The sequence below is a fragment of the Eptesicus fuscus genome, chromosome 13, assembly GCF_027574615.1.
Source record: "Eptesicus fuscus isolate TK198812 chromosome 13, DD_ASM_mEF_20220401, whole genome shotgun sequence".
NCBI classification, from domain to species: Eukaryota; Metazoa; Chordata; class Mammalia; order Chiroptera; family Vespertilionidae; genus Eptesicus; species Eptesicus fuscus.
The window spans coordinates 33,121,385-33,149,186 of NC_072485.1; the positions used below are offsets into that span (position 1 = coordinate 33,121,385).

The 27,802-nt window shown below is 41.0% G+C and overlaps 2 pseudogenes; both read right to left on the reverse strand.

The window, feature by feature from the left end:
• Nucleotides 1-1,679: 1,679 nt before the first annotated feature.
• LOC129151176 (heat shock cognate 71 kDa protein-like) lies at nt 1,680-3,569 on the reverse strand (annotated as a pseudogene).
• Nucleotides 3,570-8,309: 4,740 nt separating this feature from the next.
• On the reverse strand, nt 8,310-9,730 carry LOC129151248 (calcium-binding and coiled-coil domain-containing protein 2-like; annotated as a pseudogene).
• Nucleotides 9,731-27,802: the final 18,072 nt, after the last annotated feature.

Sequence of the window (27,802 nt, forward strand, 5' to 3'; positions counted from 1 at the left end):
CCATGCATCAAGAGATCTCTGGTTCAATTCCCTGTCAGGCCAGATGACAGATTTCAGGCTTGATTCCTGGTTGGGGGTGTGCAGGAGGCAGCAGATCAATGTTTCTCTCTCATCAATGTTTCTGTCTTTCCCTCCCTCTCTCTCTCAAAACAAAAAACACCATAAAAGAAAATAAAAGCACAGCTCTCTTCATCCACACCTCCTCTTTGCAATAGAACCTTTCACAGAACACTAATGTCCTTTTTTCAAACTGCCTCCTCCTCCAACTTTGAGACTTACCTCCTCTATAGGCAGGGGCTCCAGACTTACCTTTGCTCTGCTGTGGAGCTGAGTCTCCCCTGATCTGTGGTAGCTCTGGTAAGAGACTTTTCTCTCAGGAGCTCAGGGCTATGAGGTGGAGGTGGTGTGGGTTAAAGGAAGGAAGTGAAGAGTTGCTAAAAGGAAAGGAACTTCAAGAGACTGAGATGTGTTCTTTTATGGACTTTGGACCAGGGCTGGGACTGTATGTATGGCATATAAAGGGTGGACACAAGTACTAAGGGTGGATACAAAGCAATATTACAAGGGCCTTTTATCTCTACTTTAGATTGTGAAATTGACAACAAGACATGTAACTTGGTAAAAGTCCTGAAAAAAAGCACATAACTGCACAGATAGCCTATAAATTAATGATTAACATAAAAAACTGAATCAGAAATACTGTCTGGCAATCACATTCATTTCCTTGAACATGCTTCACATTTTACACATTTTTTTTTATTCTCAAACCTCCTCCCTCACTTTGCTAAGTCTTCTCAGCTGCCTCTTTTTATTGACCAAAAGAAGCCATTGAACAGAAATGTTTTCATCTCCTGTACATCAGATCTATATACTTATACTAACTCTCTCTAAAACAAAGCCCAACTTCATTTGTCAGTAATTTCTCCTTTTCTGTTGTAATGTTCTGCTTTCTATCTCTATGCCCTGGGCCTTCCTATCATTTTGTGAACTCATAATTTGTGTATTGAATCTTGGTTTGCTTGAACTTTCTAGAGATGTTTCTGTTTTCTAGACTTTATGCTGACTGATACACTAAAGTCCCAGTTTTATTATCTGTTAAATGGGTTTAATAGTAATAATAATACCTACAGCATTTGGGAAAGATGGATCCCTGCTTAGGTCCCACACTTTAGAAGTCTCACATATAATAAATAATACAAAATGCATTTATTAAAGAAAATGTAGAAAGCACTGACACTTGGTAATCAGTGCTCAGTCTGACAGGTCCCCTGAAACATCTGCTCTCATAATTAACACTATTCAGGCCCAGGGAAACATACCTGCATAGCTTAGTCCTATATCCTTACAACAAAACTGTATCTGAATGCAGTAAAACTTTGTGGTTTGTATTGTGGGGGGTGTTTTGTTGCCAATTTCAAATAGAGTTTGATTTAAGACTGTGTTTTGCCCTTACACTACAGTGCCTAGAAAGTGCAAGGTTATTTCCTCTCTCTGAGCACATGCTCCACATTCAAGTGTTGAGTTTGAAAGTTATTTACTATAGCAGCTCAGCTGTAAAACTACCATGGAATTTGCTACAAATTTGGGTCATTCAATATTTTATATAGAACACCTGAATGCATGTTCAGGTTGCCTTGATCCACCTGTTCATTGATGGGCCTAGAAGAGGAATTTCATCGCTAGGGAGTCCCAGGCATTCCTCCTGGTTTACCTCCTGCACTCTGGAACATCTTGGGAAGGATAGGTCTGCAGACTTTCTCCTGCTCTTTCTGCTGATGTTCAAATTCTTCCTTCTCTGCAGTCTGATTCTTACCAAGCCAGGTGATAACTTCATTACATTTGTCAAGAATCTTATATTTGTCCTCATCATTGAGCTGAACTTGAAGTTTCTCATCTTTGGCGATCACCTCTATATTGACTGCAAAGAGTATAAGTGAATTTTGGAAGATGTCTTGTCCCACTGCTTCTCCTCTTCAGCTTTGTACTTCTCTCTCAGCTTCTTGGACCATATGTTTGCTGTCTTCCTTGGTCAAATAGTTCTCCTGGTTAGTGATGGTAATCTTGTTTTCTTTTCCCATATTCTAATCCACAGCAAAGGCATTGAAGGTGTCATTAGCATCAATATCAAAAGTGACCTCAATCTGAGGAACACCACAGAGTACAGGTGGTGTTTCTGTGAGTACATACTTGCCAGGTAGGTTGTTATCCTTGGTTAACAACCAAGGATACACTGTTCTTCGTAATATTTCCCTGAACTGGGCAGGGCAGAGCCCCTCATAAGCACATCAGTGGGGTCTGCCTGAAGCCAGGAGTTTCTATCAGCTCTTCTGTGATGGGGAAGCACTAGTAAGATTCCTGGGAAAGGAGGGGGAATGGCCCCTCCCCAAAGCCAGTCACTGATGTCCTTTGCCCAGATCTATAGGCCTGATCTCTGCTGCTGACTCCTCAGCAGGGGTTAAGTAAGATATAGGGTGGGGCCAGCAGGATTCCAGAGAGTGGAATGAGCTACTAGTATATTCCAAAGGGCAGAGTAGTTGCTTTTCCCCAGGCTGCTGCTGGGAGGGGCCTGTGCCTCTCAGGAAAAATGGCTGTTGTGTTATTGGGTGGGGGAGACTGAGCACAGGTATTTTGGCAGCCACTCTCCCATGTCTCTCCTCAATGGCTCTCACCCCAGACTCTCCTCAGGTGACTCTGGTCCACACTGCCCTCCCTCCACAGAAGCCCAGAGTGATTGGCTGCAAAATAAAATCATGTAGTCTGGTCCTTTAAAAAAAAGTGGTGTTGTCTGGCAGGCTTTGTATTTCCCTGGCCAATAGAGGCCCCGTGGTAGCATTTCACCTCTGGATGAGGCTTATAGTGGGTGGCTGTTCCCACCTCTGGTGCTCCAGGATGGGGATAACAGCCTGGGGTTCAGGCCTCATTCCTCTCATGGGGAAACCCCCAACTCTACGCTCCAAAGCCCTCAACCCTCCCACTCTCCAAACCCCACCACATATCCTCTCCCCTCAATTCCCTCCCCATCTCCAACCTCCTCCACCATAGGAGATATACCTCCGCACCTTGCCCTGCCACCTGTGGGAGCAGGGCCAGCCCTGGTGTGACTCAGCCCTTCCTGTCAGTCTCTAGGTGGTTTCTGCTCATCCTTGTTCAATAGTCTTTTTAGCTGGTCTTCATTTGGAAATTCAGGGTGAATGTTGCCCAGTTTAGTTGTATTTCTAGTTTGATTCTGGAGGAGGTGCAAGATACTCTGCCACCATCTTGAAACTCCTCTCTTGAGCTCTTATCAATCATTTGGCTCTGTTTGGTGGTATAATATTTGGACTTATTTTAGTGTCACATATCAACATTTTTCTGATCCATAAATTGTACTGGACACACAAGTGTTTCCCTGCCTAAGTCTCCATTCCCTTCATTCTAGGGCCTCCTTCTGCCTGAATTTTTGCAGGAGGGAAGAAACAGGATCATGTAAACTTAAGGAGGGTCCAGAGGAGACAGAAAAATCTCTATCAGGAATGGGATATTGGGCTAGCACATAAAGTCATTAGTACTTAATTGGCTTTTACCTTCATGGTGATCACAGGCTAGTAGAGGGGTCAGCTTTCAAAGGGAATAGTTCCAATGTAGTTAGTTCAATGTCATAATAGATTTTATCTAAAAAAACCCCACAACAACCCCATAAAGGAAGGAGAGAGTAATTGTTGGGCTAAAAGCTCCATGAGGGAAAGGGCCCTGTCTATCTTGGTCACAATGCCTAAAATATAACATTAGTTAATGTACTAGAAGCCCTGTGCATGAATTCATGAACTGGTGGGCTCCCTCGGCCTGGCCTGAATCCTCTCACAATCCGGGACTCCTCAGGGGATGTTGGAGAGCCAGTTTCAGCCTGATCCCCATAGGCCAGGTGGAGGGACCCCACTGGTGCATGATAAGGACCGTTGGAGGGCTCCAGGGTGTGTCTGGCCTGTCTTGCCCACTCCCCATCGGCCAGACCTCAGCAGCAAGCAAACCTACCTGTCATAGCGAATGGGCAAATGAATGGTCAGACACTTAGCATATTAGGTTTCTATTATATAGGATACTTCTTTAATTGAATGGATTCATTCATATTTAGTATATCCAATTGTTTGATTCATTCAATTATTTAATCACTCAGTCCTTTATTCACTACTTAAGTACTTATAGGTAATAAGGCAATGATTTCTCATTGAATTTAAATGTAAAATTATCCTTAAATAACATTAGGAAGAATTTTGATTAAATATAAGTGAGAGTTATGATCTTGAACACGCTTTGTGCTGATTCCTCTCAAGGTACATAGTATCATTCTCCATTGGCAGAAAATAAAATTAAAGTTTATAGAGCTGAATTAACTTGCTCAGTTTATATAATGGGATTCAAACCCAGATCTGTCTGCCTGACTCCAAAGCCTATGATCATTGCCTACCCAACACTGCCTTTGTTTGAAGATGCGGATCCTTAATGACAGGCCCTGGAGAGTGAATGGAGTTGGATTTAGGGCTGGAGCTAGTGGAAGTTAAGCTGTCTGATCCCTCATGGAATGGCCAAAAGCCTAAGATGTTGTGATGAGTGTCATTTGATTCTAGCTGGTGTTCGGGGGCAATATTTTTATCCATAAAACATAGCAGGGCATGACATGGTCCTAGGCAGTAATGATACTGGGGTAAGGCAGTAACAGGATGTGAAGTAGGACTAGAGCTTAACAGATGGGGAGGTAGTGGTGAAAGACAGGGTGGACTTATCCACCAGGAGAGAAAACTTGGAGGTTTGGGTATGAAACCAGGCCCAGTAGTCTGAATTCAGGAAACTAAGTTGTTTGCTAAACTGCACTGAATGTTGCTTTGTAGGGCATATCTTTCATTGCATGCTTTTGCTGATATATTAACAATATAGCTGCAGTGTGGTAAAGTATAAAGAATCTTAAAACATGTGGCTCCTTTCTCTCTACTTGCCCCTTTGAATGTTTTGTCCAGTGGATTCATCTCCCTGAATTTTTCCCCCTAATTTTAAATGTGGAAGATTTAAAATTTTTTATTATGTGACCTTGATTAAGAGGACCATATAGACTTCAATGGTACATTTCTATGATACAAGATCTACATGTGGCACTGTGTGACACTACCAATGTCAAACCATCTTTCATCACTGTGGGAGTATTATCATTTGCCTTATTGTGCTGTTATGAAGATCATGTGCAAGTTTCTGAAATACATTATTTGGATGGGGAGGCTCTGTAGCCCCTAAAGTGTTATTCTTATGTGTTATGTCTATTGTTAACAACCCAACAATGCTACGTATGGGTATATATTCCAAGAAAAGGAAAACAAGGTCTCTAAAGTATATCAGCACCCCCATGTTCATTGTACCATATTCAGAATAGTTAAGAAATAAAAACAACCTAAGTGGATGTCATTGGATAAATGGATAAGACAATATGATATAAGAGGAAGGCACACTTCCAAGCTCTTTCTATGAAGTCAGCATTAACCTAATCCCCAAACCAGATAAAGACACTACAAAGAAAGAGAATTACATGCCAATATCTCTGATGAACATAGATGCTAAAATCCTCAACAAAATTCTAGCAAACTGGATCCATCATTACATTAGAAAGAGCATACACCATGACCAAGTGGGTTTTATTCCAGGGATGCAGGGATGGTACAATATCCGCAAATACATCACATAAACAAACTGAGAGACAAAAAATCACATAATCATATCAATTGATGCAGAAAAGGCATTTGACAAAAATCCAACACACTTTCCTGATAAAAACTCTCATCAAAGTGTGAATAGAGGGATCATACCTCAACATAATTAAAGGTTTATATTACAAACCTACAGCCAACATCATACTCAATGGGCGAAAACGAAAACCATTTCCCCTAAGGACAGGAACAAGACAGAGATGCCCACTTTCCTCACTCCTGTTCGACATAGTACTGGAAGTGCTAGCCATAGCTATCAGAGAAGAAGCAATAAAAAATAAAAGGCATCCAAATTGGAAATGAAGAAGTAAAATTGTCATTATTCACAGGTGACATGATATTGTACATAGAAAACCCTAAAGACAACATAAAAATATACTAGAACTAATAAGTGAATTTGGCAATGTAGCAGGATACAAAATTAATGCCCAGGAATCTATGGCTTTTTTTATACACCAATAATGAACTCACAGAAAGAAAAACTTAAAAAAAGCAATCTCCTTCACCATTGCATCAAAAAAATTAAGATACCTAGGAATAAATTTAACCAAGGAGGTAAAGGACCTATACTCAGAAAATTACAGGATGCTGAAAAAAGAGATAGAGTAAGACATAAACAAATGGAAGAATATACCATGTTCATAGATTGGTAGAATCAACATCATTAAAATGTCCATACTACCCAAAGCAACCTATGGATTCAATGCAGTCCCCAATAAAATATCAACAGCATACTTCAAACTAGAACAAACTCTCCAAAAAATCATCTGAAATAAAAAAAGACCCCAGATAGCTGCAGCAATCTTGAGAAAGAAGGACAAAATTTGAGGGATAACTACATATCAAGCTATACTACAAAGCCATGGTTTTCAAAACTACCTGGTACTGAAACAAAACAAACATATAGACCAATGGAGAACAGAGAACCCAGAAATGTCCCAAGCCATTATGCTCAATTAATATTTGACAAAGGAGGCAAGAACATACAATGGAGTCAAGACAGTCTCTTCAGTAAATGGTCTTGAGAAAATTGGACAGCTACATGCAAAAAAAATGAAACTAGACTACCAACTTATACCATACACAAAAATAAACTCAAAATGGGTAAAGAACTTAAATGTAAGATGGGAAACCATAAAAAGTTTAGAAGAAGCTATAGGCACCAAAATAGCAGACATTTGTCATAGTATCTATACAGTTCTTAGGGCAATGGAAACTAAGGATAAAATAAATAAATGGGACTACATCAAAGTAAAAAACCTTCTGCGTGCGCGCGCACACACACACACACACACACACACACACACACACCAAAACCCATCAACAAAACAACCAGAAAGCCTGCTGCATGGGAGAACATATTTGCCAATGTTATCTCTAATAAGGGTTTAATCTCAAAATTTATAGGGAAATCATACAATTTAACAAAAGGAAGATAATCTAATGAAAAATTGCCAAAGGATTTAAATAGGCACTTTTCAAAAGAGGACATACAGAAGGCCAAGAGACATTTGAAAACACACTCAAAGTCACTAATCATTTGAGAGATGCAAATCAAAATGACAATGAGATACCATCTCACCCCTGTCATAATGGCTATCATCAACAAATCAATAAATGATAAGTGCTGGAGAGGATGCAGAGAAAAAGGAACCCTCTTGCACTGCTGGTGGGAATGCACACTGGTGCAGCCACTGTAGAAAACAGTATGGAGTTTCCTCAAAACATTAAAAATGGAACTCCCATTTGACCCAGTAATCCCACTTCTAGGACTATATCCCAAGAAAACAGAAATACCAATCAGAAAGGATACATGCACCCCTGTGTTCATAGCAGCACAATTTACCATAGCTAAGATTTGGAAACAGCCTAAGTGCCCAACAGTAGATGAGTGGATTAGAAAACTGTGGTACGTCTACACAATGGAATACTAAACTGCTGTAAAAAAGAAGGAATTCTTCCCATTTGCAACAGAATGGATGGAACTGGAGAGCATTATGCTAAGTGAAACAAGCTAGTCAGAGAAAGATAAATATCACACAATCTCACTCAATTGTGGAATATAATGAACAACATAAACTGATGAATAAAAATAGAATCAGAATCATAGAAGCATCAAACAGACTGCCCAACCTATGAGGGAAGGCGGGATGTGAGGGTGTAAGAGATCAACCAAAGGATTTGTATGCATGCATATGAGCATATCCAATGAACACTGACAGTAGGGGGGGTGAGGGCATGTGCTGGGGGGTGAGTGCAGCTGGAGGGAGGTCAATGGGGGAAAAAGAAGACTTATGTAATACTTTAAATGGTAAAGCATTAAAAAAGAAGAATGGGCACCATAGGTGAGAGGCTGACATAGCTAGCGTTACATGATATAAAAGGCAGTAATCCACAAGGATGGAAGTAACAACCCTTAACACTATCCTTTAGATTATTGACATGATTCTACCTTTAAGGCAGTGGGACTGAATAAATTCCTAATAGTTTCAGGTTAAGCAGGATCATAACGCCTAGTAAAAGCTATAGGTTCTACTTTGTAAGATCTATGTACAGCATAGACCCAAGAGGCTGGGACACTTACAGATTGTGGCAGAACTCATGTTCTTCAAAGATTTGCTTTTGTTTTGCTGAGAAGCTCTTGTCACAAATAAGACATTTCATATACAGGATCTGAATGTACCCCTGCTCTAAGGTACAATAAAAATGTCATCAGCAAAGTCTAATTTGCAGGTGTGGCATTTCTTGATTGAGAACAGGCTGAGGGAAGAAGTTTTGATGATACCAGAATATGGGTTTCCTAGACAAGTACTGGGTTTTGTCCTGCACTTCCTTGATCTGAAGTAGGAACTTGACATGGCAAAGAGTCAAAATCCATGTCTTGTAACTCATACAACTGCTGCTCTATCTCTTCAAAAGATCATTTTTTCTTTCCTTCCTCTCTTTCTCTCCAGAACATTACATCTTGTTCTCACTCAGTCTTTTAAAAAAATCTTTATTGTTGTATTTCCCCCATTGACCTCTTCTTGCCCCTGATACCACCATCCAAGGCCTTCATCATCCTATAGTCTGTGTCCATGGGTTATGCATATGTGCACACAAGTTCTTTGGTTGATCTCTTCTCATCACCCTCCTCACCCTCCCTCTGAGTTTCCACAGTCTGTTCCATGCTTCTATGTCTCTGGATTTATTTTGTTCATCAGTTTATTTTGTTCATTGTGTTCCACATGTGAGTGAGATCATGTGATACTTGTCTTTCCCTGACTCAGTCTTCCTGACAGGTCCAAGTTTGTTTCCTTAGCTCCTGCTGTTTCTTCGTCACGGTAGTTTCTTTCTGCTTCAGCTACTACACTGTCTGCTTGAGCTACTTATGGTGCTCCCTCTGTTCAGTTAAACTGAGAAAGAGCAGGTCATTATCCCTTTTCAGATGCTCCAACTGCTCTGTCTTATCTTGTCTCCCTGAAGAAGCTTCTCCATTTCTTTCTCTTGAGTTGACATCTGGGCCTGAAGCTGACTCTTTCTGACTCCCCTATCTTCATTTTCTGAGGACATCTTCTGGTTTTGTTCTTTCAATTGAAGCAGCTTTGGTTCCCAACTGTCCCTCTGTTCTTTAACTTTCGGTTCCAACTTCTTGTTGATGCTCTTTAAGGTTTCTAGATCCTCCTGCCTCTTTTGGAGCTCAGCCTGCATGCCTGAGTTCTGCTTCTGGAGTCTGACACAGCTGTCCTTCAGTTCCTGATTTTCTTTTCAAAGCTCACTGTTGTGCTGCTCAATCTCTTCCACCTCACCCTGAGTGGTAACAACCAGGATGTCCACCCCGTTTTCTGGACAGAACTAGAATGGGATACTTGCTTCCCAAACAACACCATTCCGATCCACATAGCAGAACTGGGAATACTTATCATCCTTGAGCAGGTAAACTTGAATTGGAATTCCTACTGTTTCATTGATTTGCTGTTTAGATCAACAGGCAAAGTAATCCACATGAAGGTATAGTACTCCTGGGTTGACTTCCATTAGTTCTAAAGATTCCAATCTAATCCTCTCTTCAGGAAATAAAATACTAAGGGTGTAATAGCATGTGACATCCCCTCCAGGAACATAGAACTTCTCTACACTGTTAAAGATGACCCGAGAGAAATGACAATGATCCAGCAAGACAGCTGATGTGGCGGGGTCTTCTGTTGTCTCTTCCTTGGTGGGATCCAGGGGCAGCAGCTGGCGGTAACACAACAGCAACAGGACAGAGCAGGGTACCTGGAATTTTTTACTTTTGAATCCCCTCTCCCTTTTCCATCCTATCCTCCCACACTACTCCCCTCTGGCAACCATAAGTTTGTTCACTTTATCTAAGAAGGGTTTTTGTTTTGTTTCATTTCATTCATTTGTTTTGTTTTGAGGTTCCACATATAAGTGAAATGATATGGTATTTGTCTTTCTCTGTCCAATTTATTTAACTTAACACAATACTCTCTGAATTCCTTTTATGTTGTTGCAAATGGCAAGATTTCACTTCTTTTTATTACTGAGTAACATTCCATCACACACACACACCATCTTCTTTATTGATTCATCTATTGATACACACCTAATTGCTTCCATGTTTTGGCTATTATAAACAATGCTGCAATTAGCACAGGGGTGCATATATCTTTTTGAGTTACTGTTTTGTTTTCTTTAAATAAATACCCATAAATGGAATTGCTGGATGATATAGTAGTTCTATTTTTAATATTTTAGGAATCTCTATACTGTTTTCTATAGTGGCTACACCAGTTTATAATTCCACCAATAGTCCATGAAGGTTCTTTTTCTCCTATCCTTGCTAACACTTATTATTTGTTGCCTTTTTGATAATAGCATTCTGACAGGAGTGTGGTGACGTTTCATTGTGGTTTTGATTTACATTTCCCTGAGTATTAGTGAGCTTGAGCATTTTTTAAATGTCTGTTGGCCACTCTTATGTCTTCTTTGGAGAAATGTTTATGTAGGTTCTCTGCCCGTTTTAAAATTAGATTGTTTTTTTAAAATATATTTTTATTGATTTAAGAGAAGAAGGGAGAGGGAAAGAGAGAACGGCCTTGGTGGGCAGATAGAGTGCCTGGATTGTGCTGCTGCTTGTGCAGTCAAGGTGGACAGGGAGTGTAACACATGATGCCCTCAGTGTCTCTGACAGAGATTTTCTGGAGCAGTGATGGAGACAACAAGGCTAGCAAGAAAAAAACTATAATATCCAAGATAAAGAATTCTTTTTACAGGCTTGTGGTAGACTGGACACAGCAGTATAAAGGGTCACTGATCAGTCAATAGAAGTGCAAGGAGGAAAATGAATGAAAAAAAATACCCACCTAACATCTGGAGATGTGGAACACTTTTTAAAAAACTCTAACAGGCATATGTAATTAGAACTCCAAAGGGAGGGAGGGAGGGAGATGGGGAGAGAGAGAAGGGGGGGGGGAGAGAGAGAGAGAGAGGAAAGATCAGGTAGGAGAAGTATTTGAAAAGTTAATGGCTGAGGCTTCATATGCAATTTCTATTCATCAAGTAAATAACCTTCATCTCTTATAATCATCTTTCTTGGATGTTATTTTTATATCTTTAATTAATATGCTTAAATATTTTTTATTATATTAGGTAGGTATTTTAACCAATTTAAGATATAATTCACATACCTTTAAAAGTGTATAATTCAATGCTTTATATTTTATACATAGAGTTGTGTATTTAGAATCTCTTCATTACTTCAAACAGAAATTCACCTTAGCCATCACCCCCTATATTAGTCAAGTTTTTCCAGAGAATTGTCTTTTGTGGCTATTGTGAGGACTGGCAAGTCTGTAAATTTCAGATCTCACCACAAGCTAAAACTTTCAGAAGGTATTTGTAAAATCTAGAGTAGATATTTCAGTATTAAGTTGAAGGCAGTCTGAATGTAGAATTCCTTCCTCTTGGAGGAATCTCAATTTTTTAAGGCCTTTGATTGACTGGATGAGGTCCATCCACATTAGAGATAGTAATCTAATCTACTCAAAGTCTCTTGATTTAAATGTTAATCACATGTAAAAAGTACCTTCACAGAAACATCTAGACTGGTGCTCATAGCACTCACCCTGAACCAGTGTTTCAAGAAACTGGACACTATAGTCACAGATTCAGGGTGACTGATTCTGAACACCTTACACTGCACCAGCATGTTCCCCTCTCCCTATAAGCGTACAGCTCCTGAGCTCTGCTGTCCCAGACCCTCTGCCAGGAGATGAGATCTTAAAAGTTGTATAAAATCAAGGAAAATATGAGCTCCAAAGTCACCTAAATAAATAAATAAATACATAAGGCTCAAGATGGGGGGAGACATATACTGGGAATGGGACAGACGTGAAGAGGGAATAGAGACAGAAAATGCAATACCAGAAACAGGGAGAACGAGTGTTTGAAGAGGATGAAGAAGGAATACATATTTACTATGATTTTTCAACAGTTTCTTGAGTTCCCTGGAAACAGAGAAGCAAGGGTGTATGACCAATGTCAAATGAGACACATATGATACGAGTGGGACTGGCAGGAAAAAAATGAAATGGTTTTTTCTTTACTTCCCAAATTCAATGGTATAAAAAATCAGAGTAACTAATCTTACACATTTCTTTATGGGTAGAAACTCAGTCTCAGAGTTTCCTCCAGTAATTCCTGGGAAACATGAAAATCAAAAGGGAAGAATATATTATCTTCCATAAAGTTTTCAAGAAGGGAGCAGGCCTAGCATTTCACTTATTTATAAGCTCACTAGAGGCCTGATGCACGAAATTCATGCACGAGTAGGTTCCCTAGGCCTGGCTGGCAATTAGGGCCAGCCCTGTCAGTGGTGGTGGCTTCTATGATGGCGGCCGTATGCTCTTCTGCTTTGGTGGCAGCAAGCTCGTTGGCAGGGGCTTCGGTGATGGCGGTGGCGGTGTAGGTGGCTGAAGAGGCACCCAGGAATTTCCTCCTTTTGTAACAAGAAAAAACAAGTTTGTTCTTTGTTCAGAAAAGAAATTAATTTATTTCTCAGGGGCGTTTACTACAAACTCAACCTTGAGAATTGGTCCAAGTAAAGAGACTTCTGGGCATTGCATTCTTGGCACACTTAGCAAGAATGTGCAAGGCAGAGCTGGGACTAGTGTAGGCAAGTGAAGCACCCAGGATGCACAATTTAATGAGGCATTTACTCTCAGTGTCATGTAGGAACAGGGGCAAAATTTTTATTTTATTACTAGAGGCCCAGTGCATGATTAAATCATGCACGTGTAGGGTCCCCTAGGCCTAACTTGCCATCCAGGCCATATCCACTGCCCCGCAAAGCCTAGCACACTCCGCGGACACTGCTGGCAGCCTGCTCCCCGCTTTTGATGGCAGGGGGTCTGCTGGTGCCGGAGCGGACACACAGCTCACCGCTTTCGGTAGCGGGGGAGCTGGGTGTCTGTCTGCTGGTGCACCAGGCCTTTCAAAAGCCTCCGGTGGAGGCTTTTGGCCTGGTGCTGGAGCAGACAGACAGCCAGCTCCCCGCTTTTGATGGTCGGCGGCAGGTCGTGGGCTCGCTGCCCCAGAGGCCCCTTCTGTGCCACAGCACAGCCATGGCTCAGCATCCCAATCGGCCACCCCGGCCACCCCGAGTCCCGCCCCTCCCCCCCGCGCCTCCTGGCCAATCGTGGGCATAGCGAAGGTATGGTCAATTTGCATATTACTCTATTATTAGGTAGAATTATTTTTTTAAAATATATTTTATTAAATTTTTTTCTGGGGATTGAGCCTCCAGCTTGGGCATATGCCCAGACCTGAAATCGAACCAGTGACATCTCCGTGCATGGGGCCATGCTCAACCAACTGAGCCACATTGGCCAGAGGTAACCTTATTTCCTGGGGAAGAGACATATGACACTAAAATGAGTATTACTTATTGGTGGTCAATTTAAGACTTCATAAATGAGTGCTTCATATGCCTCATGCATATTTAGTATATCATGAATATTTGGTCTTTCCATCACTTTTCCACCCTTTTTTTTATCTTCCTCTTCCTCCTACAACATTAATAATAATGATGATGATGATGATGATAACAATAATAATAATTATAATTATAATAATAGTTGTCTTTCATGTAATGACTTTGTGTTGGTATAAGGCAGTGGTCGGCAAACTCATTAGTCAACAGAGCCAAATATCAACAGTACAACGATTGAAATTTCTTTTGAGAGCCAAATTTTTTAAACTTAAACTTCTTCTAACACCACTTCTTCAAAATAGACTTGCCCAGGCCTTGGTATTTTGTGGAAGAGCCGCACTCAAGGGGCCAAAGAGCCGCATGTGGCTCGTGAGCCACAGTTTGCCAACCACGGGTATAAGGCAAGGATGCTTTATGTAAAGAATATCTTTTAACCTACACAGAAGTTCTATAAATAAAGTTTATTTTCCATATTTTATGGTTGAGGTATTAGAGTCTTATTGATGTGACTTCTTCTGAGCAGAGCCTTTACTGATTTTGATCTTGTTCCTAAGCAGAAATATGAAGGATGGATACCTCTGAGAAGAGATGATTGTATACTGGAAAAAAAACAAAAAAAGAATACCTTTACCTGATTTTGTGCCGTTTTTTGAGACTGGTGTTTAAATAACACCCAGTGGTGATGGAAGTCAGTAGTATCAGAAGTGCCAAAGCTATACCCATTATGATGGTTGTCGTACTGTTGGGCTCAGCAACTGAAATACAGATGTCCCACTATCAGTTTCCCTGGAGAGAATTGTTCCCACATTCACTTCCTGCTCAGTGAATCCCCAGTCATTTCCCTCTAAGAGGAATACATTGTGGATCCTCCATCTATCTCTATTTTCCTTTCAAAGTATGGCTAATTAGTAAGTTCAAGCCTCCATTCAAATATTATCTTACTCAGCTTATTTGCTCAGAAAATAAATGTAAGCAAATAAATTCAGTTCTTCCATGGAAGAGGAGCAATGTAACAGTATGAACAGAATGGAGTGTTGAGAAAAGAGTAGGTCATTGAGTCAAACCAAGTAGTTTATTCAAGGCTGACGTTGCTAGCCTGGGATAGCATGAAAGAATCAAGGGACCAGAGGTTTCTATGAGGCTGAAAAGCTTGTGTAAAAAGAGGTAAAGTATAAGGTTGGTAAAATTGAAAGTTGTGCTCAAAAATTGAGATATTGTAATTTAATTTTTAGAACCAAAACATTTTCACTTTTGGATCAAGCTCAAGGTCTGACACTAGCAGTGGGCGATTGAAGTGAAGGGGTCTCTGCACTGTCCCTATTCCTGGAACACTTGTTGCCTTTCCCTTTACCATCCCTACTGGACAACTTCTATTGCCTCTTCAGTCATCAGGTGCAATAATATCTTAAAGAAGCTTTTGTGGTGAAAAGTGCGTAGAATCTGGAATTAAGGCAAAATCAAATTACATGTCTTTTAATATCATGCTAAAACATTATCTGATAAATTTATCTAAGGATCATCTGACTTAGGGAAATAAAAGTTTAGCTGTCTTATTCTAGAATTGAATTTTAAATGCTTTTGAACCAGTTTTGTTATCTTCTGTCTCACTTATGAGTTAATTAAAATTGTTACAAATGACTTTATGGGAATTTATGTTTGACTTCTTCTCTTCTCCTTTCCATATCTGTGTTTTCATGGCACCCTGTGCTTGCTCCATACATTGTACTATAAGAGAGTTTAATTCACTCAAAGAATATGCATTGAATTTAACTTAGGTGCCACATACAGTGATAGGTGTTAGTGATACCGTGGTGAACAAGGAAGACATGGTCTAATCCTCAAAGGTTTTTTCTTTTGCATGGCCTTTTCCTTCTACAAGATGATTAGGTTATAAGTATAGACTATGTCTAAGCTATTATGGCCTTCTCAGTGTTAAGCATTTAGCTGAGCCACAAAAAGTTTCTCAATAAGCATTTGTTGGAAAAATGTGTGGGTGAATAGTCATCAGGTGAAATATTAACTCAAAGAAATGTGGCCTTCATAGAGCTGATATGCTAGTGTGTTAGGTGAACTGTCTCCTTGGAATGGGAGTAATCTAAGGTGCTGAGAGTTATTGGTGTGGGAAGACAAACTGTAACTCAATTATAAGTAAATGAAAAGGAGCAACAGGTTTGTGACAAAACCTTAAAAAACATGAAGTACTTACATGATTAGAAATGGAGAAAGGGCTGAAATTGGCCCTGGGAATTGAATACAATGCCAGGAATTCTTAGGCAAATTTAGGTTTTAGGTAAGGCAAGAAGGTAGATGGAATTTGAGGGAAGAGATGGATGATGTTTTGGGAGTAATTTTCAATAGAATAGATTTTTAGAGGGCTCAGAGGAAAAGTTTGGGTTGGGGGTATTTGGAAGAGTTGGAAATGGATTCAAAGTAGAGGATGAATGGGGCTGAATAATCTATATCACAATTTAAAACTGGATCTTATAAAAATATTATTCTTTCAGCTTTATTTCATAGCACTACCCTTTATCTCTCCCTGCCTGGTCTCATGTTCACTTGCCCCATTCATTGAAGGCACCAGGCCCTTTCTTTCATGCCACCTTCCAGGCCAAGGTCTGTAATTATCCTTAGTGACTTCAGAGTCCACATGGACAAGACATTCAAAACCCTTGTCTTTCTCTTTATTGATCTCTTCAACAACAAATGTTTATGGAATGCTTTCTTTGTTCCCTCTACTATATTAGGCAGTGGGTTAGAGTGATGTAAAAAAAAAATCATGCCTCCCATATTCGGGAAACTTTCTGACATTGACAATAAAAAATGCACAATGAATTATATGTATAATTGCATTTGTTTCAGTACCAATATTATAAAAACAACAGGTTACTATAAAAAAATTCTGGAACATAATTCAGCCAGAGAGGCAGTAAAAGTAAGACTCTCTAAAGTAATATTTCATCCAAGAGTAGAGAATAAGTACTAGTTATCTAGATGAAGAACAGAGAGAATAATTGAGAAACTACCACATAGAAATATGGTGCAATATGTTGGGGAGCATTCTGACTTATGCAACCATACATATTGAAAATCTAAAAGTTTGATTTTTACTCAGATGTGGGGCAATTCTATTATTGATGACAAGTACTGAAATGGCCATGAGAGCAAATGGAGAAAAGTGGAGTCAAAGTGAAGACTTACATAATTTGCCCTCTCTCTAGCTCCTAAAGTTGATCTACGTTACTCTCCTCTCTGAAATTAGTTTTGGGCTAGGAGACTGAGAACTTGAGTTTGGTGAGTGTTTGGTGCTCAGCTAATCTGGTTTGGATGGACAAAATGCCTTAAACAAGTATTGTTCCCTTGTCTACCTATCTGTTTTCTCTGACTTTCTGTTTGGAATGTATAAGGATATTGTACTGGCAGGTAACATTATTTTCATTGCCCTTTTATTTTAATCTCTTTCTAAGGACTATAGTTCCTAGATATAAGGCCCCTTGTTCAGCTGAGGTTTAGGTGGATATGAACAGGCAAATTGGGACGTAGTAATTCAAGAAAGTTGAATTTTATTTATAGTAGAATAAATAATTCAGTGTGTATGTGTGTGTGTGTGTGTGCGCGCATGCGCGCACATGCGTTCATGTGTGTAGTAGTGGTGTAAGACACAGGAGTTCAAGAAGGAAGGGGTCAAGCAATGAAGAGTGCATATGAATGGAGAATAGGGAGACTGGATTTAGGGACATAGCAGGATTTTGGTATGACCCCACCATGTCTCCCTCTAAAATTGCAAATAAATTCTACAAAGAAGAATGCCAATCTAGAACAAACACTCCAAAAATTTATATGGAATGAGAAAAGATCCCAAACAGCCACAGCAATCCTGGGAAAGAAGAACAAAGTTGGAGGGATCACAATACCAGATATCAAGTTACACTACAACACCACTGTAATCAAAACAGCTTGGTACTGGCACAAGAACAGAAATATAGATAAATGGAACTGAACAGAGAACTGAGGAATTGACCCATGACATTGTCTTCAATTAATCTTTGATAAAGGAGACAAAAGCATACAATGAAGTAATGATAGTCTCTTCAATAAATGGTGTTGAGATAATTGGATAGCTACATGTAAAAAATGAAACCAGAGCACCAACTTACATCATACACAAGAATAAACTGAAAATGGATAAAATATTTAAATGTAAATTGTGAAACCATAAAAATCCTTGAAGAAAATATAGATAGCAAAATATCAGAAGTTTAACATAGCAAAATTTTAAGTGGTACAATGCCCAGCACAAGAGAATCAAAGGAAAAAATAAACAAATGTGACTACACCAAAATAAAAAGCTCTTGCACAGCAAAAGAAAACAGCATCAAAATGAAAAGGGAACTGACTGGATGGGAGAATATATTTCCCAATGATACATCTGATAAGGGATTAATATAGAAAAATATAAAGTACTCATACAAATCAACAAAAGTAAAACAAGCAACCCAATAAAAAATGGTCAAGGAGAAACCAAGATGGTGGCATAAGTAAACACCTGAACTGCTGCCTCACACAACAATTTCAAAACTATAACTAAAAGACAAAAGGGACATCATCCAGAACCACAGGAAGGCTGGCTGAGTGGAAATTCTACAACTAGAAGGAAAGAGAAAAGCACACTGAGATTCATAGGAGCTGCAAAAGTAAAGGCAGAGATACGGAGGCGAGTGTGCAGAGAGGGCTGGCAACTGAGTACATGGCTGGCTTTCTCAATCTGGAGGGAGACAAAAGCTCCTGACTGCTCTGAACTCCAGTCCCGGGCGAGACTCTGGGGAACCAGACTCATATGGGGAGAAACTGGGCTGTCTGGCAGTGGGTGAAACTTGAGGGAGGCTTTCTCTCAGAGGTGCTTGCAGTGATTACCGCGGTAGAGGTGCTTGCAGTGATTACCGCGGTAGAGGTGCTTGCAGTGATTACCGCAGTAGAGGTGCTTGCAGTGATTACCGCGGTGCACTGAGACCCAGGGGCCTCTTAGGGCAGGGCTGATGGGAAGTCATTGCTGTTTGCTCCACCCTGAGCTCCTGCCCCATGAAGCCATTGCTGTTTGCTCTGCCTTGAGACTCCGCCCCATCCAAGCTGAGTGCAGAGGCTTTTGCATATGAATGGCCTGGTCCTTTGAATTCTAAACTTACCTAACAAACTACAGCTGAGTCAGTGAGACCCAGAACATCCTAAAGAAGGCCCAAGGCCCCACAGCAGCTTGAATTGCTTCATAGCTTTGGCCTCATCTGGGCACCTCCAAAACCCAAACAAAGAAGAGGAATCTACAGATCTCTCTGTAACTCCTGCTGGGTGGCCTCAGGCAGAGGCTAAATTAGCACCTCCTTGGAGATCCAAGAGGCAGTGTACCCAGGGGTCAGAGTGTGACCTTTCAGATTACAACTCCTCAGATCCATAAGGGACAAACTCAGGGGGCAGACTCAGTGAGCACCAAAGTCCCACTGAAGCAAGTCTTGTCTCATAAGGTTGTCTCCAGCACAGAAATTCTCCAAATATAGACACAGCTGATCCTCACAGCCAATTGGCCTGGAGGTCAATTCCTCCCAGTGATACCAACAACAATCAAGGCTTAACTACAACAAGACTGTGCACACAGCCCACGAAGGGGTGCACCAAGAGTGTTCACCTCAGGTAACTGGGGAGGCTGAGCCACTGGGCCCTATAGGACACCTGGCACACAAAGCCACACTATCACCTCATGGAAGCAGCCAGAATGCGGAGACAAAGAAACAAATCACAAATGAAAGAAATGGAGGAAAGCAAATGACTGGATATAGAGTTCAAAACCACGGTTATAAGGTTTTTCAAGAATTTTCTAGAAAAGGCCAATAAATTTAGTGATACCCTCAAGGATATGAAAAAGGACCAATTAGAAATTAAGCATACACTGACTAAAATAAAAAATAATATATAGAGATCCAATAGCAGACTAGAGGATTGTAAGAATCAAGTCAAAGTTTTAAAATACAAAGAAGCAAAAAACACCCATCTAGAAAAGCAAAAAGCAAAAAGAATCCAAAATTATGAAGATAGTGTAAGTAGCCTGTGGGACAACTTCAAGCGTACCAACATCCGAATTATGGGGGTGTCAGAAGAAGAGAGAGAGCAAGATACTGAAAACCTATTAGAAGAAATAATGACAGAAAACTTCCTCCACCTGGTGAAAGAAACAGACTTACAAGTCCAGGTAGCGCACAGAATCCCAAACAAAAGGAATCCAAAGAGGAGTACACCAAGACACATCATAATTAAAATGCCAAGGGCAAAAGACAGAGAATATTAAGAGCAGCAAGAGAAAAACAGTTAATTACCTACAAGGGAGCACCCATACTATTGTCAGCTGATTTCTCAACAGAAACAATGTAGGCCAGAAGGGAGTGGCAAGAATATTCAAAGTGATGAATAGCAAGAACCTACAACCAAGATTACTCTACCCAGCAAAGCTATTATTCAGAATTGAAGGTCAGATGAAGAGTTTCACAGATAAGAAAAAGCTAAAGGAGTTCATCAACACCAAGCCAGTATTATATGAAATGCTGAAAGGTCCTCTTTAAGAAGAGGAAGAAGAAGAAAAAGGTAAAGATAAAAATTATGAACAACAAATGCATACCTATCAACAACTGAAACTAAAAATCAAGTGAATAAAAAATCTGCTGAACAGAATAAACTGGTGAATATAATAGAATCAGGGGCATAGAAAGGGAGTTGACTGAAAATTCTTGGGGGGAAAGGGGTGTGGGGAGTGCAGGAAGAGACTGGACAAAAATCGTACACCTATGAATGAGGACAGTGGGGGAGGAGGTAAGGGCAGAGGGTGGGGTGGAACCTGGTGGAGGGGAGCTATGGGGGAAAAAAGAGAAACAATTGTAATAATTTGAACAATAATGATTTATTTTTAAAAAATGGTCAAAAGATCTAAACACACTTCTCCAAAGCAGACATAAAAATGACCAAGAGACATATGGAAAAATGCTTGTCACTAATCATCAGGGAGATGCAAATTAAAACAATGAGGTACTACTTTACACTTGTCAGGATGGCTACTATAAAAAAATCAATAAACAACAAGTGTTGTCAAGGATGTGGAGAAAAAGGAACCCTAATACACTGCTGGTGGGAATGCAGACTGGTACACCACTATGGAAATCAGTGTGGAGTCACCTCAAAAACTTAAATATGGAACTTCCATTTGACCCAGTGATCCCACTTCTAGGAATATATCCTAAGAAGCCTAAAACATCAATCAGAATGAACATATGCCCTCCCATGTTCATAGAAGTGCTATTTACAATAGCTAAAATCTGGAAACAGCCTAAGTGCCCATCAGTAGATGAGTGGATAAAAAAGCTTTGGTACATCTACACCATGGCATACTGTACTTTGCAACAGTAAAAAATAAGGATCTCTTTCCCTTTGAGACAGCAGGTATGCACAAGCATAGTATTATCAAAATCAGCCAATCAGAGAAAGACAAGTATCACATGATCTCACTCATATGTGGAATCTAATGAAAAAACTGAACTGCAGAAAGAAATAGATCCAGTGGCATAGAAACATGGAACATATTGTCAAATTTTAGAGGGAAGGAGTGGGTGGGTGGGAAGAGGTGGACCAAAGAACTTGTATACATATATATGCATAGCCCATGGGCATTTATATTCATGTAGTGAAGGCCAGGGATGGGGGCGGGGACAGGGGGACGGGGAGGCTACATGGGGTTAATGGGGAAAAACTAAGGGACATATATAATCATTTCAACAATAAAGATTAAAAATAAAAAAGAATAAGAAAGCCAGAATAGTTTATTCCAGTTAGAGGAGTTAGCATGTGTGGAGGCCCAATGTAAGACAAAACTTGTTGCCTTTGAGGAATTGGTCGAAGCCAGTGCACCCAGAGCCCAGTGAGAGAAAGAGAGTTATAAAGAGAGCAAATGACGTAAGTCTTCACTTTGACTCCACTTTTTTCCATTTGCTGTCATGACCATTAATGGATGTGTCATCATATAGAATTGTCCCATATCTGATTTAAACTAAAAAACTTTAGAAATCCAATATGACTATGGCTGCCAAGTCAGTGTGTTACTCTTCTTTGTTTGGAAATAAAACACCAGCATAAAAAGAAACAAATAAAAAGAAAACTGTAAAACCCATACTTTAAAATAGGTGCAAAAGCTCCTAAAATAAGCTATGATCACATAGAAGCCATGTGGGAGAAAGTGAAGAGAGGTGTGGAGAATGGTGAGAAGATCATGCACTGCTAATAGCAGGAAACACTAGCAAAAATATCCTTACTGCGCATGAAGGGCATGCCTTGAAGATCAAAAGCTACACACTTGTATGTAACAAATGGTTCAACAACTGAGGTGTGCATCCCTGACCTACTTTTGTTTAGAGAGGCAGAGGGCATGGGATATGCAAATGTTCACACAGGAGCCATGTTGGTAGGAAAAAGCCTGTCTCTGTGGCAGCAGTTGATGTGAGAATCAGCTCTTCTGGAAGCTACACTAGCCTTCTTGGCTCACAAGAAACTTTTGGAAATAGCTGGCCCAGGAAAATTCAATGCATGTAATAATGAGTAAGTTAGTAAGAGTATTATGGGCACTTCAGCATAGCAACAATACAAATATTATACATTGAAAAAGGAGAAGAAAGATAATAAAAATTTACTAAAAAATGCTTCCATAGTATAGATGAATACTGTAGCCAAACATTTTATCATGAATTTAAAAACTGTTAGGGTATAATGGCATCTATGAATTAATACCACAATGCAAAAATACTAAAATTTAAGAAAACTATGGCAAGACAACAGGACCTGGCAAAAATCAGGAAGGAAGTGAAATACATATACAGCAAGCTATATCAAAATCATAACTGCATGTCGACAGGAAGCTGATCTGGGATTAGGCTCATGGTATTTTTTGCAACAGGTCATCTAGGTTAGAGGGAGAATCCAGTGTGGGGTGGGAGGGGGCTGAGGAAAAATGTTGTTAATGAGACATAGGGGAGACTGGCCTTTGGGGGGATTAGTAGGAAAAGGTATAAAAGTGGTTTTTGTTGAAGAGAGCTATGGTTTAGATGTTTGTGTCCCCTCAAAATTTGTATGTTGAAATTCCAGTGCCCAATGTGAAGTCCTAAGCTCATGAATGAGATTAGTGTCCTTATAAAAAGGGCTACCCCTACACCCTTGAGCTCCTTATGCCTTCTACCATGTGAAGACACACAGAGGGGTTAGCTGCCACAACCTGGAAGAGGGCTTTTACTAGAACCTGACTATGCTGATACCCTGATCTTGAACTTAAAGCCTCCAGAACAGTGAGAAATAAACTTTTGTCATTTATAGGCCATACAGTCTGCATTATTTTGTTATACCAGCCTGAATGGACTGAAAAGGAAGGTCCTGTTCATGGACTGGAACGTTTTGTCAGAAAAGGATGGGAGAAGGTAGAAAAATAGAAGGGAAGTTGGCTCCTGGCAGGGAGAATGATGTGGATGTGATAAAACAGCAGAAACAAGCTTATATGCTTAGAGCTACCACCACCATGGAGTGTGAGCATCAAACCCACTTTGTGTGGGCACAGTGAGGGGAGAGAGAAAACTGACCTGCTATGGAGAATTGTTCTTCCTTTTTCTGATTCAGTACTGGGTTCCAGATAGAACATGTCAGATTCTTCTGAGAAGTTTCTCTGAGTAACAGTGATGTTGTTACATGGAACAAGCCACCTTTGTCCTGTGTGTGAGTCTCAGAATCAGCTGGAATTTCTCTACCCTCAGAGTCCATCCACTGGACCTTTGGCTGAGGGAACCAGCCCTCTGACTTGCACTCTAATCGGAGCTGTCGGGATTTAGTGACTTCCACAAGTAACTGAGGATGTGAGCCCAGAGCTGGGGAGAGGAAGAGAGAAACATCAGGTCCTAAGCTCATTTTCCTGTACATATATCCCTCCCCTTCTTATGAAGAGTTTGTGCTGCAGACTAGACCTCAATGTGTAGAACAGGAAAGTGAGGCACTGAAGTCTTGGCAACAAAGGAGGGGGACCTAGACTCCTGGGTGAGAGGGGAGTCCATCACAATGCAACACAAATGGCCCTGCCTATTTCCTGACTCCCACTGTGAGTCTATTTTTTATTTAGCCCCCAGCAGTGATATGTGGATGATAACGAATGAGTAGATGCAATGGCCATCTCCCTTTCTACTATGACTTTTTTTTATATTTCCCAGGAAAACTGGATCAATGCCCATCCCAAGATAAACTTACCCCTGAGGGTGTCAGGGCAATAAATGTGGGCCATTACCTGCCACTTTCAGCTCAATCACTGTATCACTGTAGAAGAAGTCATTTTGGAATGCACAGCGATACTGCCCACTGTCAGAGAATTGAACATTGAGGATTCTCAGCACCACTATCCCCCTATGCATGCCATTTTTCACAAGCTCTGTCCTCCCTAAATACTTCTCCATGGCTTCCTCAGTCTTGTCCCTCCCATCCTCATACAGGTGCACCAGGTGGGAGGGTATATATCTGGTCCAGCTTATTTCCATATTTTTAACATTTTGAGGAGGCAAGAGGAAGCAGGGCAGCTCAGCTTCACCACCCAGCATAGCCACCACGGGTTCATGGGGCCCCTGAACGTGGAATGCTCCTGAAAAGAGAACAGAGATGGAGTCAGGGTTGGGGGAGGTGGTGGATTTGGGCAGATGAGGTGATGTTGACTACATTATTGGTTCTTTCCATTCTAACCAAGTCCTGAGAACAATGTCTGAAATAGTTGCTGGATCTTTTCTGACCTAAACATTCACACAGAACTAGAGAAAACTGGAGATGTTAGGTATTGGAAGTTTAGCCCTGGCTAAGGTGAGGCAAGCAAAGGACATAGGGCACAAATTTTGAGGACACACTCACTTTCAGGGTGCAGGTACATAGTTGACAAGATCCTGAATAAGTACCAATTTAAAATTTGGGCCCTAGTCTCCTCACTTAACTCACCCTGTGGTGAGGGACCTGAGGAATGTGACTGCAGGAGATGGGAATAGGCAGGCTAGTTCCTTCAGGTCAGGTTCTGTCCTTGTCGGTAAGATGGAGGAACCACACAGGAGTTCTGATGGTTCTGGATGGATAGTTGGATGGATAGTGTTGAGGAAGAATCTGGAGCAGCTCAGTAGTAAATGGTTTGAGAATCATTCATACTGTTTGCTATGAGCATGGGATGAGAAATAGAGGCTTACAAGCTAATTGTTTTTATTCCACATTATCTTGAGACTGTAAGAATGTATGCTTTTTTAAATTACCATCTGGAGCTCCTTTATTGTCTCTCGGTCTTTGCCCCACTGCATGCACATTTGTACTCAAGTTTATACACACACACACACACACACACACACACACACACACACACACACACACACATGCCAGCATGCGTAGACCAGGAAATATGAATGAAATGTCTAGTACATTCTCTGCCACTTATTAAGTGGGTAAAGTTAACCTCTCTACTTTTTGCCAGGATCTCATAACATTTGTATTTTTGTCAAACTTTTCTTTCAGCTCCCCTCTCTTTTCCTTTTTCCTTTCCCTTACATAACAGAGAATCGGGGACTCACATAAGGATTCCTACCTGCACCCATTATGAGTATCTGGTGGCAGAGGTAGAGTGAGATGAGTCTGCCATGATAAATTGTAGAGATTCTCTGCCTCCTCAGGTAACTGAGGCAGGGTGATCCCAAGGCTTTGTGCTGATGACTCATTGGAAAGGAGGGAAACACTGTAATGAGGAGAGAGATAAAAAGAGAACTCTGAGACTTAAGTCAAGGGGCAGAGAGGGGAGGGAATGAAGAAATCTCACTCCTAGGCAGGTATTGGGCGCATCTTATCATCTCATCTATGGGACTATAGTGAGGGGCAAAGTAAGATTCTTGCTCCTTTTTTCTAAAAGTTTTGGGACCCTTGATTTTCAGGACTACTCAGGGCAATCACACTTCCAGTCTCTCTGTTCCTTATGCATTTTTATCTGCCCCCACTCAGCCTCCTTCCCTGGCTTCTCTTCCACACCCCACAGCTTAAATGCTCCTCCCCCAGGGCACTTTCCTGGATCCTTTTTTTTTTTTTTAAAAAAATCTCACTTTATATGTTCTCCCTATGAGATTACTTGTAATGTAATGGCTCCAGCTATCTTCTACAAGCTAACGACTCACCCCACATGTATATGTTCTGTACATAATGTCTGGTGATCCAGGGTCAGGATCCGGCTTCTAGAGGAAACAGGAGCTTAGGGGCCCCTCTGCCTTGGACCAACAGAAAAAGCAGGTGGCTTCTGTACTTTCCACTATCACTCCCTCCCCCAGCCTGGCTAAGTAAGGCTTCTGGTGCCCTTTTTCAAAAGATGTAAATTAGCAGTGGAAGTAATGCAGAGGCTATAACACCTCAACAACCACTACAATTTGGAATTTGGTGGCCATTTCTGTGAAGTTTGCTGCCCAGGGCCCAGGGCTCAGAGATTTTGCTGCTCAGAGAGTGTCTAGGAAGGGTTGGCCCAAAGCATGGTGGGGGAGACATTCCAAAGGCCATTTTTTCTCCTCTAGGCAGAGGAGAAATACACTTCATATGTGGGGGAATGGATCCTGAGCTGGTAGGGGCATGTGGTATATAATTGTACAGGGTCTTAAGGAGCATGGGAGCAACTGCAGAGATGGAACATATATTACCTCTCCATGGACTAAGCAACACTTCTCAACCTTTTTAATATCATGGCACACAGAGAACATGATGTTATTTGTTGGGCACACTGTAGTAAATTGCAAGAGGATTAGGTTGTATGGCTTCATGGGAAAAATGACATTTTCTCTATATTATACAATCCTATCTAATAAAGAGGGAATATGCTAATTGACCCTCACACCATCACAATGATGGCAGCACCCACAGCCAATTAGGAGAGAATATGCTAATTGACTGCCCCACCCTAAAAGATAGTGGTGCCCACAGCCAATAAGGAGGGAATAGCTAATTGACTGTCACACCCTCAAAGATGGTGGTGCCCACAGCCAATAAGGAGAGAATATGCTAATTGACTGCCATGCCCTCAAAGATGGCAGGGCCCACAGTCTCAAGATGGCGGCGCCCAGTCCCCTCAGCCCCGCCGGGATGGCAGGCGTGCTGCAAGGCGGGCCTGGCTTTGCCACATGCCTGCCTCCGGATTCCCCCAGTCCCCACAGCCCCTCAGCTGCCCAGGGCCAGCCCAAGGCACAGGCAAGCCTTGGATGGTGGCTTCCCAGCTGCCCAGGGCCACCCGAGGCTCAGGTAACCAGGGCCGGCTGAGGCTTGCTCTGCCAGTTGTGGCAGCAACAGAGGTGGGATGGTCTTCCCCTGATCGCCAGGTTGCCTCCCACCCCTGAAGGCTCCCAGACTGTGAGAGGGGGCAGGCCAGGCTGAGAGACTGCCCCTCCAGTGCATGAATTTTCATGCACCGGGCCTCTAGTTATATAAGAAAATTGTAATAGAAATTTAAACAAATACATTAAATATATCTTTAGAAGGAATATACCTAATATTTTAATTTTTAAATAATTTTTGAAGTTGCTTGAATAAGTATAGCTTTTTTATTTCAGACTATATACTTTTTTTGAAATGACTATAGATAATCATCAATGTGCAATTATAATTATCAACGATGATCCCTTCAATTTCTTTTTTTTAAAGATTTTTAAAAAACTTGATTTTAGAGAAGTGAGAGACAGATAGAAACATCGATGGTGAGACAGAATCATTCATTGACTGCCTCTTGATGCCCCCCTGCTCCCCTAACACAGGGATCAAGCCCACAATCCAGGCATGTGCCCTGCAAAATGAAAATACCCAATTCAATTTCTCCAATAGTTCCTTTGTGCTTCTTCCACACAACACATGGTGTATTTATGGTGAAATGCAAAGGAAATTTTTTTTTTTAAAAGGAAAGCAGAAACAAGACTTCTTGCTCCATAAAGTCTCAAGGACCTAAGGATGATGTGGCAGTTAGGGGTTCTCTGAGGCAACTCTCAAGTAGCAGCACACCAGT